Here is a 16,224-nt window from a genome sequence, read left to right as displayed (position 1 = left end):
AAAATGCAGAAAGAGAAGGGAGTCCCTGGCTTGCTTCCTGCCTGAAAATTTCCAATGAGCACTTGCACAGTCTGACACTGTTCTCTTGTACTCAAAATCCATGGGTTTCAAAAAGAGGGGAAAAAAAAATCCCCGTGCCTTCGTTGGCCCACTTGCCTCCCAGGACCCTGGGGCCTCATCCAAGCGGCTCGCCAGGCTGCGGGATGCTCTTGACCCACGTGAACCTCAGTCCCTCGGCTGTGCTGCCTGGGCACCGGATGCCACCCTGTGGCACGTGGCGGTGGCTGGCTCCAGGCAGCCGTGGGGAGTGTTTTTTCTCTTCCCTGGCACCGGGATCATTTCTTGGAGAGTCTCTGTGGACGCTGGCAAATAGTTTTGGCCTTCGTCCAAGAGATTGGGTTTCTACCAGTCTAAATAAGGCAGGCATTTAAGCGGGCTGCAGCCCCTCTGGTGTCTTCTTGATAATTAATTTTTTAACATTTGTTTTCAGTATAAAATCTGGGCCTTTATCCTCTTTGCAATAAAAACATAGCATGCATATTAGACCGTATTGGCACCCAACTTCACACACCACTCTTTTATTCCCTTCCAACTGTTAACTCCTATTAAGCAAGGCGAGGGATTTAATCAGATCCCCCTGCCTGCTCCCCCGGCTCTCCGGCGCGTGCCGTGTCTCATCCTCTGTAATTGCCTGTTGCGGCCAGGCGCTTGCCTGTCATTACACCACATCAGAGGCCACTTGTTAGCGACCCGGCCAGCTCCCAAGCTGTCCACTTTGCCATGCATCCCAGCTACTGGGAGGCCCTGGTGGTTGACCATGGCTGCTGTTGGAGACTGGGGAAAGGTAATTTTTTTTTGTTTTTGTTTTTGTTTTTAACTTGATCTACCAGAGGTGATTGCCTGTTTGTGCCTTTGATTGCTTGTCCTTGGCTCCCCAGAATCCAGGTTTAGGTCTAGGAGACCAGAGCAGCACATGGTCCTGACCATGGCCCTGGTCGCCTGTCGGGTCTCCCAGGGTCTGGAGGCACTATTTATGGGCACGGTGTTGGTGTTGGTGAGGCCCGCCTTGAGCTAGGAGGGCAGTTGTGTTGGACTCAGGAACCCACGGCTGCCAGCGCAAGCTTGGAATGCTCCAAAAGGGGCCTCTCATTTTCCAGAGGGCCACTTCTGGGCTGCTGTGGGCCAGGCTGTCTCCCTCCTGAGGTGGGGGCTCACCTGGAGCACTGGTCTGGTAGGAGCTGGGTGGAGGAGGTAGGTGCACTGCTACGTCGGCTGAATGGTGGGCTCCTCCCGCTGCAGAAGCCACCCTGGTCTCTGTCTCTTGTGTGTGTGAGTCTGCCGCTGGTCTCTGTGCTGAGTGGGCATCTAGGTGTTTGATTAACAAAGACATTGAAGAAGCATTCATTGGCAGGTGATTTAGATCCCAGCAGCGCTGGTTAGTGGGCAGAAGAGAGGGCATGAGAATTCACTGGAGCCGCTGGGGGGTGAAGGAACAGGACAGGGCCTGCAGTTATCCAAGTAAATTCTCCAAGGCTGCTTGGTGCTTCCCTGAATGAGGCCACCTGCCACCCATGGGTACCGGTATGCCTCACTCAGCCTCGTCACCTCCACAGCAGCAGCGACAGGGCAGCTTTCTGGGCATCACAGCTCAGGTGAACTTGAGATGACAGTGGAGCTTTCCTGGCACTACAGGGAAGTCCATGCCCACACATGCCCTGCCTTCCTGTGAATTCCAACTGAGTCAGTGATGTCTTGAAGACAGTGAAATTGGTGCTCTGAGGACCTGGCTGGCATGAGAACTTTTCCGCATTGATGCAAAGAACTTGGACTCCGTGTTTCAGGCAAGAGGGCGCACGCCTGGGGCCTCACTGAGCATGCCCAGGGAGACACCTGCAGGCTGGCTTGCTGACGGTGCTGGTGCGGGAAGCTGACAGGGAACAGCAGGATCTGATTGGCTTTTTAAAACATCTCTTGCTGCCTTGGGGACAGAGAATTGGCCTGAGTGTGAGGAGAGGCAGCCAGTGAGCAGTGACTGCAACCTTCCAGGGAAGAGGGGTGGATGGCTGGTGCCTTAGCACAAGGTGGCATTCCTGATCCCACATGAAGGTCCGGGAAGAGGACACCTCAGCATGTCTGAGAAAAGCATCTGTAGTATCTCTTCGGGTTCCCAAGATGGCCTTTGCCGTCTTCCATTCGCCTACACCCCTGGGGGCGGGGCGTCATGCACCTGTCCCACAGCGCCTTTGGATGTGGAGGAAGACAGAAGGTTCACCTCATCACTCCAGAGATGTGGAGGGGACACGGCTGACCCAGAGCTAAATGTGTCTTCCGTAGCTGTTCTAGGCAGGCAGAAGTGGGACATGATTAATTGTTTAGTGATAAATGGCACAGAAAACAAGGAACCATAGGAAATGAGAGCGCGAGCAGTGGAGAGAAAAGTGAGTGCCTTCCCAAGGGTTTCTGGAGCCAGAGCTGGCCTGAAAAGGCTCCGGGTGAGAGGCTGGGCTGGGTGCTGTGATGATCTGTGTGCACGGCTAAGAGGAGGCCGTGGCTATGCTAGGCTGCATGCCACGGCGAGCAGCTTGTGTAACCTGTGAAGCCAACAGAGGTCTCCCCAGTGGGTAAGTGACAGGTTGAAAGCAGTGGGTCTAAGGACCCGTTTGCCACCGTAAGTGGGATGGCTAGCATGAGAGGCTGGGGTGGAGAGGCCACTCCCCAGGCTGAGGAGGGAACAGGGAACTTGATACAGGGCCTGTGAGGGGTGGAGGGGCCAGAGAGCTGCAGCTGGGCCTACCGCAGCTGGGCAGTCCTGGGACTGATGGGGCAGGGGGCAAAAGGAGCCATACCTTAAGTCCCTCCTGAGCACCTGTCTCTGGGAGTCCAGACAAAGGGGGTGATGGAATGGGGAGGGGAAGGCAAGCAGAGCGGGGGCGGGGTTGAGGCTGAGAGCAGGAGATGGACAGAGGCCAGGAGCCAGCTGGGGTGCCCATGTCCCATGGAGATGGAAGGGCTGTGGGGATAAGGGGGAGAGAGCTATTGATTTGGGAGAAGGTAGACTCAAGCATGGTGACCAGGCACAGGCTGTGTCACTGATCAGCCTCGGAGAGCCGTAAGGGAGAATGAAAAAATAGACTGGAGTCGCCCTTGGAGATGAGGAGGATGAGGATGGCCAGCAGCCAGCGGGCCTTTGTAGGCACTGCACAGGAGCCAGGACATCCCAACTCTGCCCCTTGTCGCTCCACCTTAATGCCTCTTACCTGAGTGCCTGCTCCAACTGGGCCCTGGAAGCATTTTTCTGATACCTGCAGCCTGCGAGGAGGGGGCCCTTTCTTCAGGGTGGAAGTAATAAGGCTGGCAGCACGAGGTCCTGAGAGGTGCATTCTAATGGTGTAGAAAGATAAGCAAGAGGCTAGGTGATCACGGGTAGGAGAAGCAGGCATCACACAGCCACGAGCCTCCTGGACCTGGAGTAAAGCCCGACGTTTCCCGGTAGACACGCTGCGCTGGTACCCGCCTGCTGCGGCCACTTCACCGCAGATGCTGCTGGTGGCCAAAGCCCCTCCTGCACCTTGTAAATTACCTGCTATACAAATAGCTTGGCCTAGTGGTTTGCACATTTTCTTCTTGAAATGATTCTTCCACACGGGAACCAATTTCACCTGCCAACCCTCTCACCCTGCCCTTGGTACACATTTAAGAAAAAAAAAAGTCTCTTTCCTTCTGCTTTTCTGGGAGTTCATGGAGGGAGACAGATCCTTTGCGCGAGTTCCTTTAATCACCTGCTGAACACCGCTAACTGCGAGGCTGGCCTCCCTGCTGCGCTTCTGACTGCTTCCAATAAATTTCAGGAGCCACAGATCCCGCTGCAGCCACTGTACTCCAAGGGGAGAGGGCTGTTTCAGTTTCCCTGGACGTGAAGGGCACAGGGCATCAGGGCAGCCAGCACTCTGGCTTCTCCGTTCGCAGGGTCCAGAGCTGGACGCACCTCTCTCAGGACCTCTTGTTTACTCCTAATCCCTGCAGCAAGGAGCTGGGGGGTAAGGGAAGGAGTTACCGTCATGACACAGCTTGTTTTGAAAGTTAAGCTGTCTGGCCCCTTCCCTCTGGCTCCCCTACCCCATCCCATCCTATCCAGTGCCTCTGGAACTTTTCATTTTCGAAAAAGCAGACAGTGGCATTGGTTTAGCCCACATGAGTCCAGCCGCTGCCGCCGCCTATTCCCAAGTCCTTGACTGTGCTCTCAAGAGCACAAGTTCACCTGAAATCCCTGTCTTGTGCTGGAGTGAGAGGACTTCATCTACTCCCTCCCCACCCTGGCTGCTGTCCTAGTAGGGGTTTGTCGCTGAGCACTCCCTGGGAGCCAGGGATGGTGGCTAGCACTTGGTGAGGTGGGGCTAGTGGCACGTTCCCATTTTTCCAGAAGAGCAGTCTGGGACTTGGTTTGGACTGGTACATAGGTGAGGGGTGCCCAGCCCCTACAGCACGCTAGTGTCTGATCCAGTGTGGCTGCTGGTGGCCTAAGTGTACTCCCTGCAGGCCACTGGCATTTGGGGATTTGGAAGTCAGGCGGCCTGAGTTTGAGCAGCCCCTCCCTTACACCAGGGCAGATGGACCATGTCAAGGTCTCCAGGTAGAACTGGCTGTTGAGTGTTCTCTGCTAGGTCCCTCTCCTCTCCCCCCCAACACACACACACACACACACACACACACACACACCGGCTTCTGGCTGGGCACTTGTCCCACTCCCACTATAGGCCCATGGCCAAGGAACCCCCCACTCCCAGGGATGCTTGGGGAGGGTGTTCCTTCCCAAAGTCTGGCTGCAGCTGTGTTGCCAGAGGCCTCAGCGGGTGTGGGCCCGTCTGCACTTCTGGGTCTGGACCCAGGGGCTGTACTTTGTTGGAGTTGGGCACTTGCTTTGTAAAACTGTCAGAGTCTGACTTGGGGTGCTGAGAAAGCTGGCCTGAGACAGCAGGACAGGTCAGCAGGAGCATCCCTAGCCCGCACCACACTGACTTATGACAAGTACTGGCAGGCCAGTGAAGGAGGAACCAGAGAGGGGTGGCCGGGCGGGGTGAGAGCCAGGAGGCATCCTGAAGGAGGTGGCCTTTGAGAAAAGACTAGGATTCAGGGCTCTGCGGGGAGAAGTGGGAGGCCTGTGCAAGGCGTGTGAAACTTGAAGTCATGACCCATGGGCTTAAAGAGGACAGCCATGGAAACCTCTCTAATGACCGAGCCAGCTGCTGGAGCCCAGGCCCATAGGCAGTGTCATTTTTTTTCTCCCATCTAGCCTCAGGCGTAGGTTTGGTTATACCCATTTCACAGATGCAGAAACCGAGGCCTTTCAGCTAAGAAGTTGCAAGGAGTTGAGTGAAACCCAAGCAGGTGCTGTCCAGGTGCCCTACCCCTCACCTGGCTTTGGAGTTGACCTATTTTTTTTTTTTTTCATTTAAACCACACAGAACTGAATCTGGCCTGCAGTACTGAAAGGTATGGAAGACTCCACCCCACACGTAATCAGGCCAGATGAACCTTTGAGCCCACACCCTCCTTGTATAGATTCTCAGGACCTCACAGGCTCAGTGTCACAAGCCTCACCATGGGACAGCGGCACCAAGAACTGTCCTGGCAGAGAGCCCCTAGGAGCCCTGGTGAGGCTCTGGGAGAGGGGACCCAGGAAGTTAAAGCAAGTGAGGTCATATGACTTGTGCTTTTGGGAGACGACCATAAATACATCAATTCTGGAGCCTCCTGTTCTGATTCCAGCTAGTATGTTTCATCCGTGGTCTGTGGGGTCCCAGAAAGCAGCTGTGAGGAGCAGAGCAGTAAATTGGATTGTGAAAGTGCAGGAGAGAGAAATGATTGCAGTGGGTTTTTTGTTTGTTTTTCTTTTTGTTTTTACAATTACTTGGTTTGCCTTGGTCTGCAGAAGAAAGAGTCTGCTCTCGCTCGCTCGCTGTGCTTCTTGCTCTAACAACACATCCAGGTTAAACCCCTGCCATTATTGTATCACCATCATCTGGCACAGACTGATGCCTTGGCACTGACCTGGACCTGACCACTCCCTGGGACACACAGCCGCACGCCTGGCACGCACAGCACTCAGCTGCGACCCTGTGCAGGTTCGAATCCACGCGGGGCGCTGGTGCCCATGGCAGCCAGGACCCCTCCCCAAGTCACCTCGGGATCCAGAGCCCACTCCTCCCAAGGGTGAAAGCTCCGTTTATTGGTGCAGGAAAATAAAACAGTTCTCATTTTTTTTAGGTCGTGTTTTCCTTCCACACCTGGCAGGGGTCGGGGGGTGACCATGCCCCCCAGGGCTCCCAGAAACTCCAGTATCTGTTCTCCCCAGCGCCCCCCACTTTGTGCGGGAGGCGTTGGTGCCAGCGGTTGTGTTCAGGCCTCCTCTTTGCTTCATCTCTCTGCACATTATTAAGAATCTCACAAAAGTGAACTTAAATCTATTGTACCAAGCACAAACCGCCCTTTTTTTTCTCTTCTACTTAAATTTTCACAGACTCTAAAATAGCAGTTGCCATTTTGGGCCACCTTCTCTTCTGAAATATTTAATTCTTCCTTGGGCGGTTTAACGTTCTGTTGCCCAAGGATTAACTTCCATTTTCCAAGAGAGTCTATTAGCCGAGAGAGGCAGAAAATGTGTTTCATCAAGTGGGAGAGATGGGGCTGGCCGCGCAAGCAAAGAGAACCTTTTTTTTCTTTTCTGAACTCGCTCACCCATCAGCAGAGCTGGGACCAACTGCTTTTATTAAACGCATGGTGATTTTTAAAAAAGCAAAGTTTCCCTGCAAAGGACCAATTTTAAGGGGATTAATGCTGGATGAATAATGCATCAGGGGAGCACCACCACAGTAATACTTAATTGGAAGGGAAAAGATCCATAGGGCTGCCAGGTGTGACTCCCGTCCACGTGGGAGGCAGTTCCTGAGCCTGCAGCCTACAGGGGGACGGCCAGGGTCACAGTGGCCACTGTTTCCCTAACTGGAAAAGAGGAGGGGGAAAAACGCGGACCAGAGAGGCCAGCTTTTGGTGACTCCGGCCTCTCCACTGGAAGGCCCTCATCAAAAGCCCAGTCCGTCCCTCCTAGATGGTTGAGTCTGACGATGCCACTCTAGGGTGACTGTGCTGCACGCCTGCGTGACTGTGGACCAGGAGAAAATGTGATGGCACCACCCTCAGCCCCTCAGCTGCTGGCAACTCCCCTGTGCCCTGCCGTGGGCAGCTGCGAGGGTTTTTTTTTTTTTCTTCCTTCCCTCCCTCTGCCTGCCTGCCTGCCTTTCTCTCTTCTGCTCAGCAAACTGGACCTCATTTCACCTGTGAGGGCAGGGAGGGGGCACACTGATGTTCTCTTTCTCAGACAAAATTGTTGGAATTTACTTACATAGCGGCAGTAGTCGGGGAACGCGCCGATTCCCTCGCTGGATCCACACGAGCCCCACGCCCTAGGCTCTCCAAGGAAGGGTCTAATGTACTCGCCAAGGCAGTTTGCGCCAGCATCACCCTGACGCTTTACAAGGCAGATTTTCCCCAATCCAGACGGGGCTGGGGGAACTGCTAACCCCTGCCAATGACTATCTCCCCACTTATTCTTCCTCTCCTTGAAAAATGCACTGGGAGAGGAGCCTCTAAGATCCCGTTTTCAGCATCTTTCCAGCCTACTGCTGACCAGGCACTATAAGATGCTTCCTGTTGCCCACTTGGTCCAAGAACCACAGATTTCTGAGGTTCAGCGGGTAGCAGCCTCCAGGGGTGCGCTGGGAGTGTTGGGCTCCCAGATACTTCACACATGGCATGTTTCACCTGTAAAACGGGACAACCCCGGGCCCTGGTGTTGTGGCAGATTGGGTAAAACCACCGTCTGTGATGCCGGCATCCCATATGGACACAGGTTGGTGTTACTCCACTTCTGATCTAGCCCCATGCCTGGGGAAAGCAACAGAGGACAACCCAATTTTTTTAGGCCCCTGTTACCTAGTTGGGAGACCAGGAAGAAGCTCCTGGGCTCCAGCATGGCCCAGCCCTGGCCACTGCGTGTATCCTGGCCACCTGATGTGGAGCAGGCTCTCTGGGGCACTTTTTACCTACCTTCCCCATCGCTGCTTATTTTGTTTTTGACATATTCCATTCTGTAGCTACCTTTCCTCTCCACACCCATTCAGGCATAGCCTTCTATGGGCATATTTCTTACCAAGTAGACAGTGCGGTCTTAGGCAATATGGGTGCTTGCACTGCGTCTGAGGCGGTGAATTGGCTGGCTTTTAACAATGGTAACAGCGATCTCACAATGGCCTTGCCACTGCTCTGATGCGTTTTATCCACTGTAAGAAGAAGGATGTGTTTTGGCTTTGCTTTTGATAAGATCATTTCAGACAGACTATTTTAGAAAAATAATTAAAGATGCTTAAAAAAAGATTTATTTGAAAATCAGAATTAAAGAGAGAGAAACAGACAGATCTTCCATCCTTTGGTTCACTGCTAAGGTGGCTGTAATGGCCAGTCCAAAGCCAGGAACCGAGTTTCTTCTGGGTCTCCCATTTGGGCACAAGAGCCCAAGTCCTTGGGTCAATCTCTGCTGCTTTTCCCAGGCCTTTAGCAGGGAGCTGGAGCAGAAGTGGAGCAACTGGGACTTCAACTGGTGCCCACATAGGATCCCAGCCCCAGGATGCATTTGTGCTTTATTTTGGAATTCTGCCACCAGAGTTTCTTTAGAAAACAAATAAGGCACTTTCATAGCTAGAATGCAGGCATGTCTGCATTAATACAGTGGGTTGCTAATAAATACTTATCATTCAGATGTTGCCATTTGAGAAGAACAGGTGGAATGCAGAAGCTTTCTGTGACTTGGGAGGAACGCAGTGCAAAGGCCGTCACCATGTGATGGCTCGGAGACAGCCTGGAAAGCAGGGCGGGGTCCAGCAGTGAGAATATACAGTGGTGCACCACAGCCTGCCCGTCGCTCAGGACAGCGGGCTGCAGGGCATGCCCGTATGCATATCCATATTCATGTTTCTGGGAAAAGCATGTAGAGTAGCCCTTCCTTTTCTGAGGTCTTGCTTTCTTCAGTCAACCAGGATCTGAAAAACAGTTCTATAATGCAATAAGGAAGTAACCAGGGTCTGAAAATAGTAATGTTAGAGAGAACATTTGCATAATTTGTACTGTATCATGTTATCATTGTTCTAGTTCAGCATTGGCTGTTAAGCTCTTAGTGTATGCCATTAAACCCAAACCATGATCCCATGTTGGTACAGGAACAACACAGGGTCAGGATCTGGCACTCTGAGGATCTTGGGATGTCCCCCCTAGACAGAGGGGGGACTGTGGTGTTACAGTGCTCAGATACAGAAGATGAGGCTGGTCTTCTTTCAGAATAATGGGGGTATGAATCAGAAAAGTAGCCATCGTGTACTGCTCCGTTCTCGGTAAGGGGGCCCTTCTCAACACTCACCTTCTCCCAGCTTCATCTTCCCACTGCTGCCACCTTCCTGGGGCTACCCACCCGGCACCAGGCAGTGTTGGTGGGTTGTCATCGACCATTTACAGTCCTGGCCCTTTAATAATCAAAACCAAAATGGGGACTGCATTAGGTTCGGTTTCATCTAGTTCCCACACTTATGGAACACCTACTATGGGCCAGGTGCTGGCAGGGGACAACATCAAAACACATCTGAAATTCGTGTCCTCTTGGCGCCTGGTACTCTGCGACTTAACAACTTTAAATAAACACAAATCTTTGGACTCTGAAATAATTCTGCAGTCACAGTATAGCGACATCCTGGGGTCCTGCATAGCCACTCCACTCTTCTCCACGCTGGTTCCCTCTTACAGAGCCGAGGTTCAACAAGCAGGGAGACCAGCATTGCCCTGGCCTGTGTGTGATCGCGTCTGTTACATGTGCATATGCGTGGCGGCAGCAGCCTAGTCGGGACCCAACCACAGAGATCTCCTGTAGACACACCCATCCCACTCGCTCCGAACCCCAGCCTCCTAGTTTTTTGGAGAATGTTGTGTCAATGAAATCTGGAGCGTATGTGCTCTTTTTGTTGGTTAACTTGAAGCAAAACCAAACTTGGCACATCGCGCTTGAGAGGCACCTGTATGCGTCGATAGTTTATTCCTTTGTATTTCTGACTAATACTGCGTGAATAGATGTTACCGTCGTTTGCTTAACCACTTGCTTATTGCCAGACCTTTGGAGTGCTGCTGCTGGGTCATGGAAACCAAGGAACGTTTAGTTCTTGAAGAAGCTGTCATGAGTAGCTGAACCAGGTGACGTCTGTGCAGACCGTGTAGGAGAGACGTGTTTCTCCCCGTCATCTCCAGGACTGTGTGCTCTCCCTGACTTTTTAACCAGCATTAAGTGATGTGCAGCATATTTAAATCTGGCTTCAACTGGCATCTCCCTGGTGATAGTTCTGTTGCATTTTCTCATGTGCTTCTTTGCTCTCTGTATAGGTGTCCTTTTCAATGTATTGTCCTGACCTTCAATTTCTTTTTAATGAAAGACTTTTTTATTAGTCTACTCCTCAGAAGCCTGCAGGGGTCAAGGCGGGGCCAGGTAGATGTGGGAGACAGGGATTTGGTCTGGGTCTCCTGTGAGTGGCAGAGGCCTAGGACTTGAGCCCTCATCTGGTGCCTCTCAGGGTGTGCACTGGCAGAAAGCTGGAATCAGGAGTGGAACCAGGATTCCAAGTGACATCTAAGCCACTAGCTCCAGCGCCTGCTTCTGCCCGTTTCTAATTGGAATGTCACTGTACCACTAAAGAGTTCCTTGTCCAAATATCTCCCAGTGTGTATACTGTCTGCTCCTCGTCTTCACTGAGTTTGTGGTAGAGCAAGAGGTCTGAACGTTGGTCAGAGTCATTGTCACATGGTCTCCAAGGAGTCTTTGTCTAAGGCACATCTTGACATCCTCTCCTGTGCTCCTATCCATGTGGCATAGTTCTACATTTATACATCCAGCTGCATTGTCCCTTTTGCGCTCAAGAGAATGTGAGGTGTGACGTTTGTGGTTCATGTTTTGTCTGTGAACACTGCTGCAGCAGCATTTGTAACAATGATGTCCTTCCCCTCCTGAAGTATTTTTGCACTACGGTCAAAAATCAATCTGGGGCAATTATGCGGGGTTGTTTGTGGGTTCCCTCTTCTTCCCATTGATCTGTGTGTCTCTTCTCCCACCAGTGGCAGTCTTAATGACTGGCTGGCCGGATAAGAAGTCTTGAAATCAGATTATTCTCACTTTATTCCAAATTGTTTTAGCTATTCTAGTTCCTTCACTTTTACTCACACATTTTAGAAATCTCTGAAGAATCACTTTAAACCTGCATCAACTTGGGAGGAATTGACATTATTGACTATGTTGTGTTTCCAAATCCTTTTGAATGTAGTATTCATGTGCTTAGCTCATTTCTGTGATTAGCATTTTACAGTGTGGCTTGTGTTTTGCTAGATTTACACATGAGTGAATGAAGGCAGGGTGTATTTTCCCTCTTCCCGTACACAACCTAACTCCTCCAGCACCAAATGTGTGGACTTTGCCACCCATGAAGCAGGTCCTCGTGGGCACCTGCTGGGATCCTCTGACTGTATTCCTGGAGTTAACGTGAGACTCACAGGTTAACAGCTCAGGCCAACCACACGGCCCTCAGTTCATTCTCCAGCGACAAGCCCAGCTGGACTCTGTGCTGACTGTGCAGGGCAGTCAGGCCCCACAGCCAAGCCCCTCTGGTTGGGCCAGTCTTCTACAGCGGCTCAACAGAAGCCAGGAAAACACCTGCCTTCTGTTTACCAACTGTTAATAAAGAATGTAATAAATGATACTGATGGCCCCAACACAAAGTAATGATAAATGAGTGATGAACAGGCCAGTTACCCTGACCTTACCCTAACATATTGTAGGTAGGTACTGAAATGTCACACTGTGCCGCACTTCACAATTAACTATGTGTCAAAATTAGGGGCAGGCATTTATTTGGCCTGGCAGTTAAACTGCCTGAATTAAGTTCCTGCTTCTGACTTCCTGCTAATGCACCCCTTAGGAGGCAGCAGGTGCTGGTTCCAGTGGTCAGGCTCCTGTCACCTATATGGGAAAGGCCATTGTCCTTCCTGGCTCCCAGCTTTGGCTCTCTCAGGCCACTGCAAGCATTTGAGGAGTAAACCAGAAGAGAAAAGGCAGTTAATGAGGTACACAGGGCTAAGTCTTCAGGGGTCCCAAGCCCTGCAGTTTCTGAAGCTGTGTGATTGGAGGGCACACCCTCCCAGGAACACTGAGGCTCTCGGAACCTCATGGCTCAGGAAAATGGACTTTTTGTTAAGATTTATTCCCCCAAATGGTCAGAGTTGGGTCCAGCCAAAGCCAGGAGTCAGGAGCTTCTTCTGGGTCTCCCTCTTGGGTGGCAGGGGCCCACGCACTTGGGTCCTTTTCTGCTTTCCCAGGCACATAAGCAGGGAGCTGGATCAGGAATAGAGCAGTCAGGACTCAAACCCAGCACCCATATGGGATGCTGGCATCATGGATAGCAGCTTATCGTGCTCTTCCACAACACTGGCCCCAGCTTTGCGGATTTTTATGGAGGCTTCAGCTCAGCTGTGTGGTCAAGGACTACATTTTCTGCCCCTTTCCCTTCTTTGGAGGGTGGGTGTAAGGTGAAACTGAAAGCTTCAAACTTCTGCTCCTGGCTTGGTGTCTCGGGTAACCAGCCCCAAGCAGGAGTCCGCTCCTTAGAACAGCAGGTGCTGCTGTCCGGACCCAGGGTTTGTGATCAGGTATTGGAACCAGAGGTTCCCTAGCACTCTTACAGGAAATGATAACGATCTGAGGGCCGTGCCAGGAACAGAAAGCAGAGACCGTCTTGTGTATCTCCCATTTCACTGCATGCATTTCTGCTCGTGATTGTGAAGGGCATTGTAGTTTTAAATTTGGCATTCACACGTTCACTGCTAGCATGCACACACAGTTTTTAATGTTCATGTTTCCCTTGTATTCTCTGACCCGGAATCTAACAGCTAGTTTTTGTTTTTTAGATTTCTTGGGATTAGCCTACCAATCTCATGCCATTTAGAAATGTGGGGGTCGCCTTTTGTTCTTTTTACCTTTTTATCCCCCTGCTTTTAACTACGTTGGTTAAAACTTGAACTACTGTGCTGGGCCGCCGTGGTGAAAGCAGGCGGGAAGAGGGACTTCAGTGTGACAGTAGCAGGAGAGCATTCCTTAGGCGCCTGCATCAAGCGGGGAAAATTTCTCTCTTTTCCTGCTTTTCCCACATAAATGGATATGTTCGTGTCTTTTCTTCTTTAGCCTGTTAGTACGAGTACGGGGGGACTGGATGGATGGAGTTCTGAATATCAAGGCAGCTTGGATCTCTGGAATAAATCCACTTGGTAATATTGCTGAATGTTATGTGCTAATTTAGGGAGCTTTACATCTAAATTTAGAGCGAGCATGATCTGTTGGAGTTTTTTGTACTGTCCCTTTCTGGTTCAGAGCTAGCTTAATAATCTAGGTATCCTGAGCTGGGAATTGTTTCTGTGTTTCCTCTTGCTGTGTCTACTAGAACAGGGTCTGAAGAACTGATCTAGTATTCATTCTTTTGGTGGGATTGCCCTGTGAGTCCACATGGACCAAAGATGCCTTTTTCAGGATATTTTCAATTACAAATTTGGTTTCCTAAACAGTTACAGGTCTATTCAAACTCTTTAATATTGTGTGAGTTTGTAGTGGGTTTTTTTTTTGTTTGCTTGTTTGTTGAGGTCTGCTTCATGCAAGTTGTCAAATGTATGTAGCTTAAGGTTGTTCCTAGGAACCCTGTAATAGCTTCCTGGTGTCTGCAGGGTCTCTGCTAATATCCTGTGTTTCAATTCCTGACGCCAGGAGCTGCTGCTTTCTTGTCTTGCATTACCAGTCTCGCTAGAAACTTGTCAGTTTTCATGATCTTCTCCCGAGGCTTACATTTTTACTCATCCATTTTCCCTGCGTTTCTATTTTCAGTTTTACCAATCTCTGCTCTTCATGAATTCCGTTCTCTGCTGACTCTGGGCTCATTTGAAAATGAACAGTCACATGCAAGGATATTTCAAAACGCCCGTGGAACATGGAATTCAGATGCTTGTTGTAGTGCAAAAAAAATAATAGTAAGTTGACATCAATGTACAATTTCTTGATAGAATGCATTTTCCCTAAATTTTCTCAGACCCACCCCCTCATACTTTGAACTTGCTTTCTCCTTCTTCCCAGTATTTGGATGACACTGCCTTTCCCAGGACCACTGGTGAACCGGGGACTAGCTGTGGCAGCAGTGAGTGCCCACCGCCTCCTGCTTTTCATCTTTCAGTGTGAAGTGGGTTATTTTGCAGGCTTCTGAATGGGATGTAAAGTTTTAACCAGCATCTTCACTGAGTGTATCCAGTTGATCTATTAAAAACTTGGTTTGTGGTAATAAGTGTTTCTAATATTGGATCACTGTAAGAATAAACCCTCTAAGAGCATGCTCTGTTGTTTTAAGACACTGCTAACTCTGATTTAGGAAATGCTGTTGTGATTCCTGCTTATGTGTGCATAAATACAATGGTGCTTATAGGCACTGTGGTTCGCCAAGCCCATGACCTCTTTTACATGGGTCATCTGTTCTCCCTGTGGTCACTCTATTGAATTAATATTAACATTCTGATTAGATATTAAATTTCTTCCTGTTCCGTGTCCTGCCTGGTTGAACTTGGGTCTGTTCCTCGCTATTTTGGTGCCGTCTTACCCATGTCTGGTATGCAAGTTATCCTTGCATCTTGTCTTTTAATCTATAAACTGAGAAGTTTCATATATTTTTTCTGCTCTGTGCAGTGTAGCACAGGAAAGAATATGTACTTTATAAACGTTGCTGAAAGTTTAAAAAAAAAAAAACAACGGCAGTTGTAAAATATGTGCCTGGGAAATGACTGGGAGGGGGCGGATCTTCCCCTACGTTTCCATGTTGTTCTGCCTTTAGATGCTGATCTGTCCATGGTGTCAGTATCTGCTTGAGTCGCTTCATTCCAGCAGTTTCTTAAATTATCTATTCCTATGTTTAAATTTCTTCTATATTTTTGAATGCGTGTCTGTTCTCCAATGATTACGCTATGAAGCCCATTTCCTTAATGATACACTCTTCATCATCCTTCATTTTGCTTTCTTTATATTTCTTCTTGGTGCTTTTCATCAGACTGGTCTCTTATTGGTCTTCATATCCTGTGAGCTTAATATTCAAACTGAGTTGCTTGCTTTCTGTTTCACCATTCTGATTTTTCCTTATTGAATCTAATTTTTCTAGATTTTTTTTCCCAAGTTCTTGAGATGATTACTTAGTGAATTTTTAACCTTCGCTGTTTTCAGAGTCCCTTCATGATGCAGCTTACAGCTTTGGAGTTGGCTACCCTCATTATTATTCATTGCTCTATGGTTTGTAGTTTCTGTGTTGATTTCTTTTGTAAATTATTCTTGGGTTACAGCTCCAAAAGGCCTATTATGTTTCTCTTTTGACATTCTACTGAGAATTTTTATTTGTGGCTGAATGATTGGTCGTGTTCTTGAAGTGTTCCACAGGAATTTGAACATACATGCTGTCTGAGTTTAAACATGAAAATCATCTTGCTTGATATGACTGTGTGTACAGAAACCATCCACATCCTTGCCTGTTTTCTAGTCTTTTAGAGAGAGGTGCTACTTTCCTGGCATGGTGATGGGTTTGACAGCTTCTGCCGTCATTTCTAACACCTGTTACACTGTCCCTTGCTGTATGATTGGAGTGGGAGTATTTTATGGATTGTGTCTTTAATCCATGTAATATTCCCATTGCTTGTGGCCCTGAATTCTATTTTTGAATAACACTAATTTTGCATCTTTTTTTTTCCTGACACCACTAGGTTTCTCTCTGGTCATTCTCTCGTTTTAACTCTTGAATATAACATGTGAAGGTACTTCCAAAAAGTCTGTGGAAAATGGAGTTCAAAGTTAAGTTTATCCTTCAGCGAAACATGTTGAAATCCATGCGCACTTGTTCCATATAGGCATCTTCGGGCACTTTGTGAAGATCCCATGTATATGTCTTTAAATTGGTTTTTTTTGCAAATATCTTTTAATTCCATTTTCCTCAAACTTTCTCAAGCACCCTCATCTCGTTTCATACTGGAAAGTCTTTTGCTGCACAGAATTTGAGCTAGCTGTCTTTCTTATGAATG

Source organism: Ochotona princeps, chromosome 21, assembly GCF_030435755.1.
Source record: "Ochotona princeps isolate mOchPri1 chromosome 21, mOchPri1.hap1, whole genome shotgun sequence".
Taxonomy (NCBI): domain Eukaryota; kingdom Metazoa; phylum Chordata; class Mammalia; order Lagomorpha; family Ochotonidae; genus Ochotona; species Ochotona princeps.
The sequence above is the reverse complement of the archived record's forward strand: the minus strand, read 5'-3'. Positions refer to the sequence as shown.